We start from the raw sequence: 15,934 nt of genomic DNA on the forward strand, positions 1-15,934 counted from the left end.
GCACAATCAGCCTAACAGCTCATGAGTCTTAATTTCTGGCAAGAATAATATTCAGAAGAACTGAAAAGAAATTTGAGGGTGTGTTAAATGACGACCAGTTTGGCTTTAGCAAAGGTGAAAGCAGCAGAGAGGCAGGTGTAACGCTGCACTTGATAATAGAAGAAAAACAAATGAAAATTCAAAACACTTCTATAGGATTTGTCAATCTGGAAAAAGCATTCGAAAAATGTCAAATTGAACTAGGTTTCAAAATTTTGAGAGAAAGGTCGGTAAGCTATAAAGAAAGACGGGTAATATTCATTATGTACAAGACCCTAAAAGGAAAGATAAGACTGGAAGACCAAGAATGAAGTGTTCGTATTAAAAGGGGTATAATACAGGAATGTAGTGTTTCGTCTCTACGGTTCATTTTCTACGTCGAAAAAGGAATGATGGAAATAAAAGAATGGTTCAAGAGTGGAATTAAAATTTAGGGGAAAGGATATCAGTAATAAGATTCACTATTGACACAGCTATCATCAGTGATAATGAAGATGAATTACAGGATCTGTTGAATGGACTGAACAGTTCAATGAATACAGACTATTGAATGTAAATCGAAGAAAGACGAAAGTAATGAGAAGCAGCATGAATGAGAACAGTGAGAAACTAAACATCAGGATGGTTATCACGAAGTATATGAGCTTAAAGAGCTCTGCTACGTACGTTGCAAAATAACCCAAGATGGAAAGAGGAAGGAGGAAGTAAAAAGCAGACTAGCACTCACAGAAAGCGTATTCCTGCCCAAGAGAAATCTACTAGTATCAAACATAGGCACTAATCTGAGGAAGAAATTTCTGAGGAAATACCTTTGGAGTACAGTATTGTATGGCAGTGAAACAATGAGAGTGAAACATAAGGGAATCGAAGCATTTCAGATGTGGCACTACACAAGGATGTTGAAAAGTAAGTGGATTGTAGTGTAATTAATGAGGGGGTTCTCCATAGAATAGGCGAGGAATGAAATGTATGGATAACACTGAAACGAAGCTGAGAAAGGAGGATAGTAAGATTGGAATTCATCTGGTCAATAACTGAGGACGAATGTTATAAGTGACACTCTGAGAAGCTAAGTTTGAGATAAGTTAGGACTTCGTGGCGGGCCGCATCAAGCCAGTCAGAAGACTGATGCCTCGAAATAAGTAAATAAAGAAATGAATGAATAAATAAATTTGCTTCCCTACACCAGATTGAACAACTTCATATTTTTCGACTCCTAGCAGCTAGGCGAGCAAATGTAGGAGCCATTTCATTATGCAGTGCATGACTTGAATGAATTAGTCTCTACAAGGCATATTTCGAGCAACGATTAGATACGGAAATCTGTCCTTTATAAATTTATACTGTGTGTATTGGGGTAATAATTAAATTTATATTTTTATATTGAAAAGTATTGTGGTGGCTCCCTTCGAAACCAATACGGCTTTAAGGGCAACATGAGTAGTTTTGGCAGGTTGCTGTATTTTCAGTTTCACACGGTGGATATTCTGCGATGCCTTTTGGAAGGGATTTCTTTTTATTCCGACTCAGATAATCGGTAGCAGTGAAATTGGAGATGATGTGTTAGCTGAAACCGGTGATATCGATTTTCGAACGAAACATTCAGTGCTGTCTGGCTTATTTCAGAGACTGAGAGCAAAGGATCATTAGCAAAAAAATGTATAACTGTTGTTCCCGTTGGAAATCCTACAACATAAACAAACCATCTACCAACACAAGACACCTCGAAGCACTGTGTACACTGTAGCATAAAGAAGGAACCTCACACAATCAGACAGAAGTGGGCTCTTTGTCAACTGCAGAAAGGAACTGCATTTTATCTTATCACCAAAAGTAGTAACATTTCGTGCACAGTGCCTCCATTTGAAACCAGCCCTTATGTGTTCAATTAATGTATGAAACACTTGTTTTCACCCTGTTCTGTCTCAATATATGCCTAATAATCTAGTGAAAACAAAAAAAATTAAAAAAAATAATTTTCAGTATTTAGAGTTTCAAATGGTCAAATCCAATCTGCTGACTACTAGACGTGGCGCGTCCTTTCTTCTCCTTCGTGATTGCTTGAATTCTCCTGTGGACACTTTCAACGAGGTTTCGGAATGTCTGTGGAGGAATGGCAGCCCAGTACTCATCAAGAGTCGAAATGTAGAATATAGTGATGGTGGACTTTGAGGTCTGGAGCGAATTTGAGACTGTAACTCATCCCAAACCTATTCCATTATCTTCAGGTCGGAACTTCGTTTCGGCAATGTTATTGTTCACAATACATTGCTTCAAGGCGTTATCTTGTACAGCACATGATAGTTGTGATGATGTATGCGGTCGTGTTGCAAAACCTGTTAGCTGCTTGAAACCCCGAAATAATTATAACATTTTTTTGCCTCCCAGCACATTTAGAGCCACACACATTAAAAAAATGTTTCATCGCCTCGGTTGTGAGAGTTCCGGAACCTGTACAGAAAATTGGAATAGAGATCAACATAAACATCATTTCTGCCCTTTTTATTACTAATGAAAGCCACACATTTCATGTTGTACCACCATAGAGCAAGACCTTCAGAGGTGGTGGTCCAGATTGCTGTACACATCGGTACCTCTAATATCCATGCATTGATGCATTGATGCATGATTCATTGATGCATCCCTGTATTCGTCTTGGCATACTATCCACATGTTCAACAAGGCACTATTGGTTCAGATTGTCCCACTCCTCAACGGCGATGCGGCGTAGATCTCTCAGATTGGTTGGTGGGTCACGTCGTCCATAAGCAGCCCTTTTCAGTCTATCCCAGGCATGTACTATAGGGTTCATGTCTGGAGAACACACTGGCCGCTCTAGTCGAGATATGTCGTTATTCTGAAGTAAGTCATTCACAAGATGTTTACGATGGGAGTGCGAATTATCGTCCATGAAGACGAATGCCTCGCCAGTATGCTGCCGATATGGTTCCACTATCGGTCGGAGGATGGCATTCACGTATCGTACAGCCGTTACGGCGCCTTCCATGACCACCAGCGGCGTACGTCAGCCCCACATAATGCCATCCCAACACACCTGGGAACCTCCACCTTGCTGCACTCTTTGGACATTGTGTCTAAGGCGTTCGGCCTGACCGGGCTGCCTCCAAAAACGACGATTGTCTGGTTGAAGATATATGCGACAATCATCGGTGAAGAGAACGCGATGCCAATCCTGAGCGATCCATTCGGTATATTGTTGGACCCATCAGTACCGCGCTGCATGGTCTCGTGGTTGCAAAGATGGACCTCGCCATGCACGTCGGGAGTGAAACTGCGCATCATGCAGCCTATTGCGCATGGTTTGAGTCATAACACGACGTCCTGTGGCTGCACGAAAAGCATTATTCAATTATTCAACATGGTGGCGATACTGTCAGGCTTCCGCAGAGCCATAATCCGTAGGTAGCGGTCATCTACTGCAGTAGTAGCCGTTGACGTCCTGAGCGAGGCATGTAACCGACTGTTCCTGTATATCGTTATCTCTTCCACGTCCGAACAACAACGCTTTGGTTCAGTCCGAGATGCCTGGACACTTCCCTTGTTGAGAGCCCTTCCTGGCACAAAGTAACAATGCGGACGCGATCGAACCGCTGTATTGACCGTCTAGGCGTGGTTGAACTACAGACAACACGACCCGTGTACCTCCTTCCTGATGGAATGCCTGGAACTGATCGGCTGTCGGACCCCCTCCGTCTAATAGACGCTGCTCATGCATGGTTGTTACATATTTGGGCGGATTTAGTGACATCTCTGAACAGTCAAAGGGACTGTGTCTGTGGTACCATATCCACAGTCAACGTCTATCTTCAGGATTTCTGGGATCCGGGCTGATGCAAAAGTTTTTTTGATGTGTTTATGACTAGATTTTTACAAGGAGATCTCAGTGATGGCAATATTGTTGGTCTGTTGGTGACTTCTAGTGAAGCTTAATGCTAAGAAACTATTGCAGAATGGACAAGTTCTCTCATCTATCGTAGTGGAAACGTAAGTTTACCATTACAACTTTGATGCGTCTAAATCTTTACAGTGGTTCACCAAATACTTTCCAGTACTGGCATTTTTGAGAGAAAGGATATTCCGAAGAATAGCTCTGTCACAGTCTGCTGGATACCTCCAAAAAGAATATTTCAGTCTTGAAGCTGAATCTGCGCTGTTACTAAAGTGATAGCAGGAGACTTAAGCCTGGATCCAGATCTCGAGCCAAGTTTAATTCAGTTGAACCTTTAAAGAGTAATGGCAAGATAGAAAGATTTTCGTGTAGCCCACCTTAATAAATGCAGACTAGGAAACAGGATGAAACGTCTTGTCTGCGAACCGTGGATTGTAACGTCACCATCTACATTACTTATAATCTGTGCTTTTGGCGCTTTAAGCGTTTCCTATCTTCATCTTTGCTCAGTGGAGTTGAATTCGTTCCTCATTCACTAACCTGCAACACATTGCATCACCTCTGGAAATGTTGTTCTGCTGAAGATAACGTCTGAAGACGTTATCGTGACTGCGAAATAAGTGACTGGATATTGTGTGACAGAATGTTCCTTCTACATAATCATTAAAATAAGGAATGACAGAAAATCTTGGTTACCTATATGCGAAAGAAAAGAGTACTTATTAAGGTTTCTTGCCTTAGTGACCTGAGCTTTCGACTCTAACTTTTCCTCTGTGTTGACTGAAACTACCACGCGCAGAGAAGAAAACTGACTACTATGGCCGAGCTTCGGCGGTCATTTTTGAATTGGTTGCGTAACTAATAGTTTCATAAACTACTATTTTTCCACCAGGTTTTAAGTGTCAGAACAGCGTATAATTCACCTATAACTTTTCCAGTAGGTAATCACATCAAAAATTATTATTTTGCGTCATAAACAGTTAATATACCGCATTGTCACTCATGACTGAGTTACGGTTTAAGCCCTTGCTCTAAAATCTCGTGCCGCCGAAGCTTCTCGCAGTAGACTACATCCTCCATTTAATTGGTCTAAGACATGACAAATACACACACCATCTCAAGGCTCCGTAGTGAAGGATATCGATTGGTGACAGCATTCATTGGAACAGTCTTGAGGATGTGTTTTCACCTTCTGCACTTCCCTCTAGTACCACGGAGATTAATCTCTGATGTCTTAATCCACGTCGTACCATCCTGTCCCTTTTCCTTGGCAATGTTCTCCACACGTTCCTTTCTTCGCCGATCCTGCGAAGGATCCCATCATTCCTTTCTTCTGTAGCATCGCATTTCAAAGCTTCGATTTTGTTCCAGACTTCCCACTCTTCATTATTCGCTGAAATATAATGTGGCGCTCGAATCATACAGCCTCAGAAATTTTTTACTCAAATTAAGGACTATGTTTGTTACCACTAGGTTTGTCCAGGATTCCCCGGCTTCTTGTCCGTCTTGTTTCATCTGTCATGGGTTATTCTGCTTCCCAGCTAGCCGAATTCCTTAACTTCGTCTACTTCGTGACCAACAGTTTTAATCTTAAGTTTATCGCTATTCTCATTTCTCATACTTCTTATTACTTCTTTTTCCAGTTGACACTCAATCCATATTCTATACTCATTAGATCATTCATTCCATTCAACAGATCCTGTAACTCTTCTTCGCTTTCACTGAGGATAGCAATGTCATCAGCGAATCTTAAAGTTGATAGCCTTTCACCCTAAATTTTAATTCCATGCTTATTTCCTTCGTAGCTTTTCCGATTACACAGGATGGCTGTAGTTAAACTTCTGCTACTTCAGGGGACACCCATGAAAAACGAGTGACCGAAGGACGATGATATTTTGTGGAAGTGTTTGTAATGACATGCGCAAGGAAAATAATGAATAAATCATTGAAAGAAACTCATTCTAATTTCCAAATGAGAGGATAGCGTTTGTTAATTTAGTAAAAGTTTAACGGACGTTGCTAATTTTAACGACCATCTTCATATTATATATAGGACACCATTTCACAGTTGTTTGCAGCATTTTTCGGACCGTGGACCATTGACTGTTTAGCTGTTGTAACATAGTTCGTGCAATGCTTGAAGATTGTACACTGCGTCCAGCGTACTCTTCTACGACAACAGTAACTTTTTCAGCAGTTTGTGGCACAATCGGCTGTCGGCCTTTCCCAGCAGCAATTCCCAAACTTCCAGTTAATTGTGAGTCCTTCAAACCTGGTGAGGAATTAACCTATCAAAAGCCCAATTTCAAGGGTAACAAGCCACATTTGGGACAACTTTCACTTATTGAATACTGAAGACTGGGCTATTATTCCTGAATTTGTTCAGTGCGTGAAATGCGAGCACATATTGTCATTAAAATCATCACCGGACGATAGGAATTTGATTAGGCTTATTGACTCGAAATTCTATTGAGACAAGCGTGTACCAACAGAAGAAGAGCTGCTTAAGATAAGAAAGACGTGAATAATATTTGTAAATACTGTCCGAGACTTCATCTTATCCTTCATGATCTCGTGGCGCCTCATTAGAGACTTGGATTCCTCGATGAATATTACCGAGGGTAATTCTGAACCCTTTACTCCTTCCGCAGTTTACTACGCTCCTTTCAAGAAAGCCATTGTGCAGTATGTGGAATAGACCTGTGTCCACACCAAGCTGTCGAGGTGTGAGGCATCATTAAATTCACCCAGGAGGTTGTCGTCGTGGGAGCCACTGTCGGAATGGCAAACGCCAAAGAACTTGTACCTCACCCTACGACCGTTGCTCGAGCACACCCCACTACCGCAGCAATTGCAAGAACCGCAGAAACTGCAAGAGTGACCGTCCTTCCGGAAAATATTACAGCAATCAGACAAGGTGGGTGTTCAGCCAGCAGAAATCTGCGGACAAATGGTTTTGGAAAATTATACAGCGTTACAGTGACAGTTCATTACATTAAAGAGGAGTGGTCCTTTATGATCAGAGTACTTTTCACTTAAAAGTTTCCAAAAGAGTCCACGACAGGAGAAATTGTTTTCCAGGAGCTGCTTCCTCACTTTTCCCTGCTCGTAACAGACGAAGAGCTCTTGTCGAAGCTAGTGTGGATGACGTATCAGGGCGAGTACCTTCAAGTGGTACAGAATGCAGTTGGCAGAAAACTGTTGTGAACTGACTGAACAATGTCGATTTGCAAACTTTGGTATCATACATCGTATATACAGGAGAAATATCTGCACCAGAATTGTGACACTCGTTGGAACTCAAAAGTAACCATGTTGGAGTCAGTCTTGTCTCAGTGCGAGCAGGTTAAGGAGATATTGTAGCAAAACAACAACACTGCAAAAGTGGATGGAATTGATGAGGACCTACTCCGAAATGTGATAGATTTTTAAAAAAAATTTCAGAACTAAACAGTGGTCCTACAATACTATATTTCCTCCTACATTATGCGAGAATATTGCAATACTTGTCTGGCATTATCAGGTGTGTGCAAGAGTTTGAAATAATGAAGGAACTGGCAACGAGAGTTTCGCATTACATGCACCACAAAGTCAAACTTGGAATGAGTGAAGTTAGCTGCTTTCCTCACGCTCCTTTCCAGAAATATGAGAATGCTTTCCTCTGCAACAGAAAAGGGAGAATTACGATCAGCTGCTAGGGATTTTTATGCGAGAATTCTACAAAGTGAAGTCGAAAAGCAGCAACTAGACGAGGAAAAGAACAGAGAATTAAGGAGTACGAGAACTAATGACGACACTTGGCGTGACGACGTCGATGATGGGTACAGCAATGACGATATGTCTGTGTATCAAGTAGCTGACACATGAGTCTCCGACGACGATTGACTGCTTGAGTGGCGGGAAAAAAATCCACAGTAATCCGACAAATGTTACAAATAGCAGAAAATATTTTTGCTAATTCTCTTACTAGTGCTGCATCTGAAAGCACATTTAGTAGGACAGATAAAGTTATTCAGAGAAATAAATCACGAGTAAATCCTCAACATGTTGATGACCTTTGTTCCTTCACAGGAAATTGATTTCATACTCGTGATAAATTTTAGTTAAAAAAATGCGTAGATAGAAAGCAATTGTTCGGTGTGTAGTGTTAATCACAATTCTACAGGTAATGATAATCACGAAAAAAGGTCATGGATGTTCTCAATCAGTAAAAGCCTATCTCATATATATCCATGTGAATCTGTTTGCCTTTTGTATGTATGCTGAAATTTTCTGGTATTTCCTCTAAGGTTTTGCTATTTGTTTGCTCAAGATTCATAAATTTTACATGCTTTTCTAATGTCATTCCTATTGCGAGTGGAGGAAAATGAAAGCAACTACAAAATAATATGTGTGTGAGTCGGGTATCGGGTTTGAAATTCGGCGAATGTAGGCTAGTATAAGCCGTTCGATATCCTCATATAAGCCCTCTATGTCTTCATCTTCTGCTTGCAACGCTGGGGTGTATACCTGAGGTATCGCTGTCGGCGTTGGTCTGCTGTCGAATCTCATGAGAACAACCCTATCATTGAACTGTTCACAGTCGCTCAGAGTCTGCCCTCTTTTCCTAATCATAACGAAACCTACTCTCATTATACTAGTTTCTGTTGCTGTTGATACTGTCCTATATTGGCCAAACCAGAAATTCTCATCATCTTTCCATTTCACTTCACTGACCTGTCCTAAACGTAGATTGAGCCTTTGCATTTCTCTTTTCAGATCTTCGCCGCGCAGAGCGGCCCCTCCCACCAGAGGTTCGAGTCCTCCCTCGGGCATGGGTTTGTGTGTTGATCTTAGCATAATTTAGCTGAAGTAGTGTGTGTAAGTGTAGGGAACGATGACCTTAGCAGTTTAGTCCCTTAGGAATTCACATACATTTGAACATTTTTCATACCTTCTCAGTAGCTGATTAGACATTTGTGACAGTCTTCTCTCCAACTCGTTGAATCTTATCTCTTCGTCACTTATTCCATCTTTTTCTCACGGTCACCTCTGCCGTGGCAGTTCCCTACAGGAAATCAATAAAGAGATGATCACGACACTTTTTCAATTACTGGGCACGTGTCCTGTGTATACACATTATGTGTCTTGAATTCAATGGTTTCCTTGCTCCCTCATGCCGATAATCACGGTTGATTCTTCCGGATTTAAGTGCAGTTTCTCACCAAAGGAACAAGAGACTGTGCTAAAACTCTGTCCGCTCCTCCGCCCTCTTCGACAAGGCTTACAGCAGAGCGAAGTTGACTTCTTACACCGGAAGGCCTCTGACGCCATTGCTGATGATTTTTATTCAAAATTTCGTTTAATAAGCACAGAAGTGTCAAGATGTTCTTTCAACTCCAGTGGCAAACGACAAAGGACTGGATGCATCGCGGATTCGTTACTGTTAAAAATTCTTCACCGTACTTCCCTAGAGGCGTTAACTATTACATTGTATCTTCTTACGTATATCTAGTCGAAAAAAAAGAAAGGTAATATTAGAGAGACGCTAAGTAACACGGAAGCTTACCAGGAATCAGTCTTCCCCAGCAACATTCGCAAATAAAACGGACAATATGGGAAATGAAAGTTGTAAACAAAGTATAGGGTGGACAAAAATATGGAAACATCGCGAGAAACGTATGATTGAACATTAATCCAGATTATTTTCTAGTCTACAGGTTTCGCTGCTTTGTTTGACCACGAACAGCATCTGTGCAATGTCTTAAAAACCTTGCAAGTGTCACTCATAGTGAGAACAGTGTCCTATGTAGGTGCGAGTGCAGTATGTTGGAGCCATGTGAAATCGAACGTGGACAAATTGTTGGGGCTCGTATTGTGCATGCTTCGATAATCAAAGGAGCCAAAGTATGGCGTGTTTCAAGATTCACCATCGTATCGAAATTTTATGACTTATACAGGAAGGCGGAGAAACAGCTTGAGTTAAATCACAAGTGGACGAAAGTGTGAGCTAAATGATTGTGACAGTCATTGAAGAAGACTGTGACGAAAAATAGAGGATGACAACTGTGAAAGTCACTGCAGAACTGAATGTCTCACTCGCGAACAATGTCAGCACCTAAACAACAAGAAGGGAGGTCCATAAGGAGGGAATTTCAGAGGGAGCTGGAATTCCAAAACCACCCCTCAGTGACGCAAATGCCCGTGAGAGGATAAAGTGGCCGCGAAAAAATCCAGTACAATAAAGTCGTTTGTTGAATTATTCTTGCTTCACACGATATCCACATTTTGGTTGAGTTTATGCCCCAAGAGTGAAACATGGAGGTGCGATGATTTGGTCAGCAATATCGTGGTATTCTCTGCTAGTTTGCATTACTGCCACGGATAATGTGAACGTTTCGGCTTACCAGGTACATCCAAAGGAACAATGTTTGTTTCTCACAGAGGATGCTGTAGTCTAAGACAGCAGGGCCAATATTCACACAGCTCGCACCCAGTGTACCTTGTGCTGCGTTCCACACACACGCTGATACAGCCATTGCCTCCGAACCGTTCCTCTATTGCAAGTAATACACAGTTCATTCAAACCCTTCAGTATTCCGCCTTTTCTACAGCGCAATAGAAGGGGTGAGACGCTAAGCACTAAAAACGCGTTTTACGATATCACGACCCCCTCCGAACTTCACTATTGGCACTACACATGAAGGCAGGTAATATTTCACAGAATTTCACCAAACGCAAACCAATCTATAGGAATTCTATAGGATACAGCTGATTCGTCACTCCAAATCACTCGTTTCCAGTCATCCAGTGTCCAGTGCAATCGGTCCTTACACCATCTTAATCGTCCTTTAACACTGTATGTAAATGTGTGACTTACGAGGAGCTGCTACATCATTGTACCCCGTTGTTTCAAGTCCCTAAGCACAGTCCATGTGCTAGCTGTGCTACTGGAATCACTTTGGAACTCATGAGTTTTTCCTTCCCCTCATTTCATTAGATGTTACAATCTTCGTCCTCAATGCTCGACGGTCCTTGTACGTCAGTATAGGCCGCTAGCTGAAACCAGAGCCTCGCTTTTCGTGGATAATGTCCTTACTGACTGAGCAGTTCTTGATCGGCTCACGGCCTCACAGCTTTACTACCGCCAATACCTCTTTTCCACGTTCCAAACTTCAAAGACGTTCTCCTGCATACCTTGGTGTACTACTACTACCTGAAGACAGGATACTGCGGGAAAGTGACGTAGCCACAACGTACAGCGTGTGGGACCATATCCAGATAGAAACTTTCATTTTTCTGCGAGTTACTGCAATTTACTTACTTTTACGTGATCAGGTGCAACGGAAGTGCGCTGCTACATGTTTCCTTCTCTAATGTCTTCCATCAATCACTGCCGTCTAACATTCGTCCAGACTTACGTTGACTCTTGCAAGGTCTTCACGGACGTCACCTACTCCACCTCTTCCTTTGTCTTGCCAGGGGCTAGAATTGCCATGTTATTCCCCGGCGATGTGTCGTCTTCCAATCGAGCCACATGTCGAGCCCACTGTAGTCACTAGCATCTGATAATTCCTATCATGTTAGCACATCGACACAGTTGATGTAGCTCATGGTTGTGTCTGATCCTCAATTCACCACTGTTTGCATTCAACAGTGCACCAAACGTATTCGGCAACACTTTTTTCTCAAATACAAAAAATTATGAAAGTCCTGGTTTCGGATATTCCATTTCCCACAGCCATGTACGAGAAGTACCACAGCTTATATCAGGGTTTTATATAGCTGACTCTTGAACTAGCTCGAGAGACGTCTGGGATGAACCAGTTGTGTTGGGCTTTAGTAGAAAAGTTTTCCTGCCAGTATCCTGAGGTTGGTCTCTATTTTTCATGATGAGTCCTTCGTGGAAAACGTATTTTTATTCGCGGAGTCTCTTGCAGGACCGACCCCCCACTCGCAGTGACTAGTTACACAGTACCTTGACCTTATCGACGATTCATAACGTGGCAATAGACCTGGCTTCGTTTGTGAGTAGAACCATTTTGGTTGGGGGCATCTCCTCTGGTCATTTGTTTCAGTTTCTTTTCAGAGCTGCTGCTTAAGCAGACGTCACCTCCGCGGGCTAGATTTGCCAGGATATTCCCTTCGACTTGGATCGCTTCATAATTATTTTTAAAATGTCTCACGTTTGATCTTCCCAAGGACAAAACTGAACAAGGTAGAAGACGAATCATCTACTTGGCTAAGACACGTAACAGTTTCAAAGTCACCCATAACTTGAGCAGGTGTTTACCAGATTGACGATTACTGTGGCATCGCGAATTCTCTTACACAACTGAACTTCTTGCAGTGTATGTAATTATAGGCCATTTTGAAATCTGGAAACAAAATTGACAGTTTTTTACCATGGTTTCTCAGTTTTTTAGTGAGCTACGGCAGTTTCATTGATTGTATGATGCCGACACTGGACCAGCATACAAAATTTTACATAAATTCTATCTAGGTCTTGTTGACATTGCAGTTTCCATGAAGTCTCCTAAATCCGAGTGAATCATGAATCACCACGTGTACAAATTACTAATTCATTCAAGAGTAACTGTTGCAAACAGCGCATATGGAGTACATGAAATGATTAGCAGGGGCGGTTTTGAGGTAGCAAGTATTGACGCACACTGAAACATCTATATGAGTACGTGGTGTAGCATCCACGGGTGGCATTGCAGGCACTGTCTCTGGCATATAGGCGATCGTACAGATGGTGAATACTGTCCTGAGATACGTTATGCGACGCCTGCTCGACGCGTTCACGTAGTTCTGTAAGAGTTGTTGGTTGACGAATCGCACGAGACATTTCTCGTCCCATCATATCCCACACGTTCTCCACTGGAGACAAGACCGGAGATCGTGCTGGCCAGGAAGTTGCTGCATGCCTTGCGGAGGTCCTTGAATTTCGCTGGCAGGCATGAGGGAGGATTATCCTGTTGGAAGAACACATCACATTCCTGTTGCAAGAACGGGAATAGAACAGGTGTCGCAAAATTCTTCACATACCGAACGCTGGTTACCGTCCCCTTCAGAAACACCAAAGGTAAACGAGAGTTGCAGTTTATCGCACCCCAGACCATAAGGCCTGGGGTGGCGTCAGTGTGTCTTCGAGCAATGCACTCTACGAGACAGCGCTGATCAGGCCTACTTCGTAAGTGAAAACGACCATTATTTGCGTGTAGGCGGAATCTGCTTTCATCACCGAGAAAGTTGGCGCGCCATTACATCTTATATGGCATCCTTTGTTGCCACCAGTCGAGCCATAAACGTCGATAAAGTGATGTGAATGGAAGATGGGCTAGAGGTGTCTGTGCCGGTGGTCGCACTGTTAATAACCGGTTCGCAAAGGATCGTCTTGACACGTCTGGGCTCACGATCCCTGTTACTTATGCTGTGACAGCTATAAGATCTGTCACTGCTGCCCTTAAAATATGACGACCCTGTCGAGCGTCCATGCTGCGTGGATGCCCGGAATGTCTAAGGGTGTGAGTACGTTCACGTGACCATTGACACGGGCACTGATGCACAACTGACGCAGCACGCCCAATGTGTGTGACTATTCTGTGGAAGGGCCGTCCCGCCACTCGGAAGGCCTCAATTGGACCTATTTGAAACTCGCTCAGTTGGCTGTAGGGAACATTGCCTATTAAAAGTAGACACAGATGGCACTGTGATAGCTATCCAATACGCTATGTGTTGGCGGCCGACGTTGAAACCGTAATCAGTACATCTACTATCCCCAGGCGGCATATGGCTTCATCGGGTCAAAATCGACGGCGCCGTTACAGGTGTGCTTTTTTATACTTTTTATTTTATTTTAGTTTTTACGGTCTACCTGACTAGTTGGCACGGAACTAAGCTCCCCCGAGTAGTCGCCCTCACGTTGCGACTAGCAGGCCGCCGCCCCAATATCTGCCCCGGCTGGTCCGCTATCGACGCTCCTCCGGCAGTCGAGGCCGGCGGGAGGTGGGCGGCGGCGGCGGCGGCATCGCCTGTCCCGGCGCCGCTTCGCCTGCTGATTATCTCGCCGCTCATCACCCGGGGCTAAGTGGATTGCTCGCCGGCACGGCCTTCTTTATCGTCGATAAACTGTTTACGGCAAATGAGAAATTATCTTTAGCTCCGGACGCGATAATTAACGTGTATTTTACGCCGACTTGCTCCTCCTGCAAATTTAACGCCTTTCTTTCAGCCACGCTTCCTCGCAGCTGTTTCTTCTTACTTCTATTAAAGCTGCTATTGTCGTGATGCAATAAAGAATTTGGCTCTAATGCACACAGTGTAGCTGATAGCTTTGCGTTAATGAGAGTATGAGAAGGAGCGCACGTCGAAATCTGACAGAACAGTGTGTTGCGCTTGCCTGTATTAGCTCCAGCGTCAGGATTAACTGGTATACTTGCGAAGTCCTTGTCAAGTGTACTCGTCACAACGTATCATTCCTCAAATGGGATTTTCTCTCTTCCAAATTAACTCTGCAGCCTAAAATCTAGCGCTTTGACCAACTAGGATCACGTTAACAACTTCAGTTCCTCTTCTTCCTTTGTTGTTATTTCCTATTTTTCCAGTATGCCCTCATTTTCTCCCCATGAAGTCTCTTCCTATCTTCTGTCCATGTTGTTCCCGATTTCTTATTTCTTCTGTCCATGTTGTTCCCAGTTTTTTATTTCTTCTGCTTTGAAAGCCTTCCAAATTTAGTATTTTGTTTTTAAAACGTTCTGCTATTTCTGATTCTTTGATGTTGTTTCTTTCAAGATCTTTACTTACGTCTGTAATGCATGCTATTGTCGATTTCTTCTTCCAGAAATATAGAAGTATTTGTTTTGTTAGTCTATTTCCATCCATTCGGTAGAGACGTCCAAAAAAGGTTAATCTTCGTTTGGCCATTACTTCAGATACTTTCTCTATACTTTTTAGATCTCCTCATTACTTCTTATTTTCTAACCATCTGCAGTTTTCATTGCACCCATTATTTTTCTAATAATCGTTCTTTCCAGTAGCTGTAGTTTGTCCATCTTATAGTTCATCGTTAGGCATTCAGATCAGCAAAAGCCAAGCAGTTTACCTTAATTCCATTTGTATTCCTTCCCAGAGTTATTGGTTCAGTTTTGTGATTTTTTAGCTCTGAATTCCAGATCCTTACAATTTCTTCTAGAACACAGTTAAACAGTAAAGGTGGTAAACCATCACCCGGTCTAACACCAGTTTTTATTTCAGAAGGCTGAGATACTTCTCTCATAATTTTTGACTTTAGATACTGTACCTGTTATTGTTTCACGAATTATGTTTGCTAGTTTTGATTTAACACCAAATTCTCTAATTACCTTATCTATTGTTTCTCTGTCTATACAATCAAATGCTTTCTTGAAATCTATAAATGACACTAGTATTGGTTTGCTGGTTAACATTCTATGGCGAATTATTGACTTTAAGTTAAAATTTGTTATTTACGATTTACAGCTTCAAGTCGCAATATGGAAAGTTCGCACAATAGATCGTAGTTTTACATTTTCAACTTTTCAACTACACAGACTATAAGGGACTTACTTGACTTACGTTATTATATGATACGTCTACTACTGTTCGTTGTCGTTCTGTAAAACTTTAATAATATCTGTTTGTATTTTTTCTGTATTTCTATTCTTCTGTGTTAACGTTGCTTGATTATAATGATATACATATCCAATGTAATGTGTTACATATAATCGGTATTATTATATATGGTGTAATGTTGTTCCCGTGTATTAATTTTGTTTTAGTTCGAGAAGCTTCCCCCCGCTAGAAAAATTAATCTGTGAAGAGTGCTAAAAAGTAACATTTGAGGAGTGAGAATGAGTTATGTTGCAATGACGAGTAAAGCTGAATAGTACGAGTCAGGTCGACTGTTGTCGTTTCCCACGGTGAACTGTGTGCGGTCTGGTTCTGTATACTGAAAACTGTCTTTGAAGTTCATATAAGGACCAA

The sequence above is a fragment of the Schistocerca nitens genome, chromosome 2, assembly GCF_023898315.1.
Source record: "Schistocerca nitens isolate TAMUIC-IGC-003100 chromosome 2, iqSchNite1.1, whole genome shotgun sequence".
Taxonomy (NCBI): Eukaryota; Metazoa; Arthropoda; class Insecta; order Orthoptera; family Acrididae; genus Schistocerca; species Schistocerca nitens.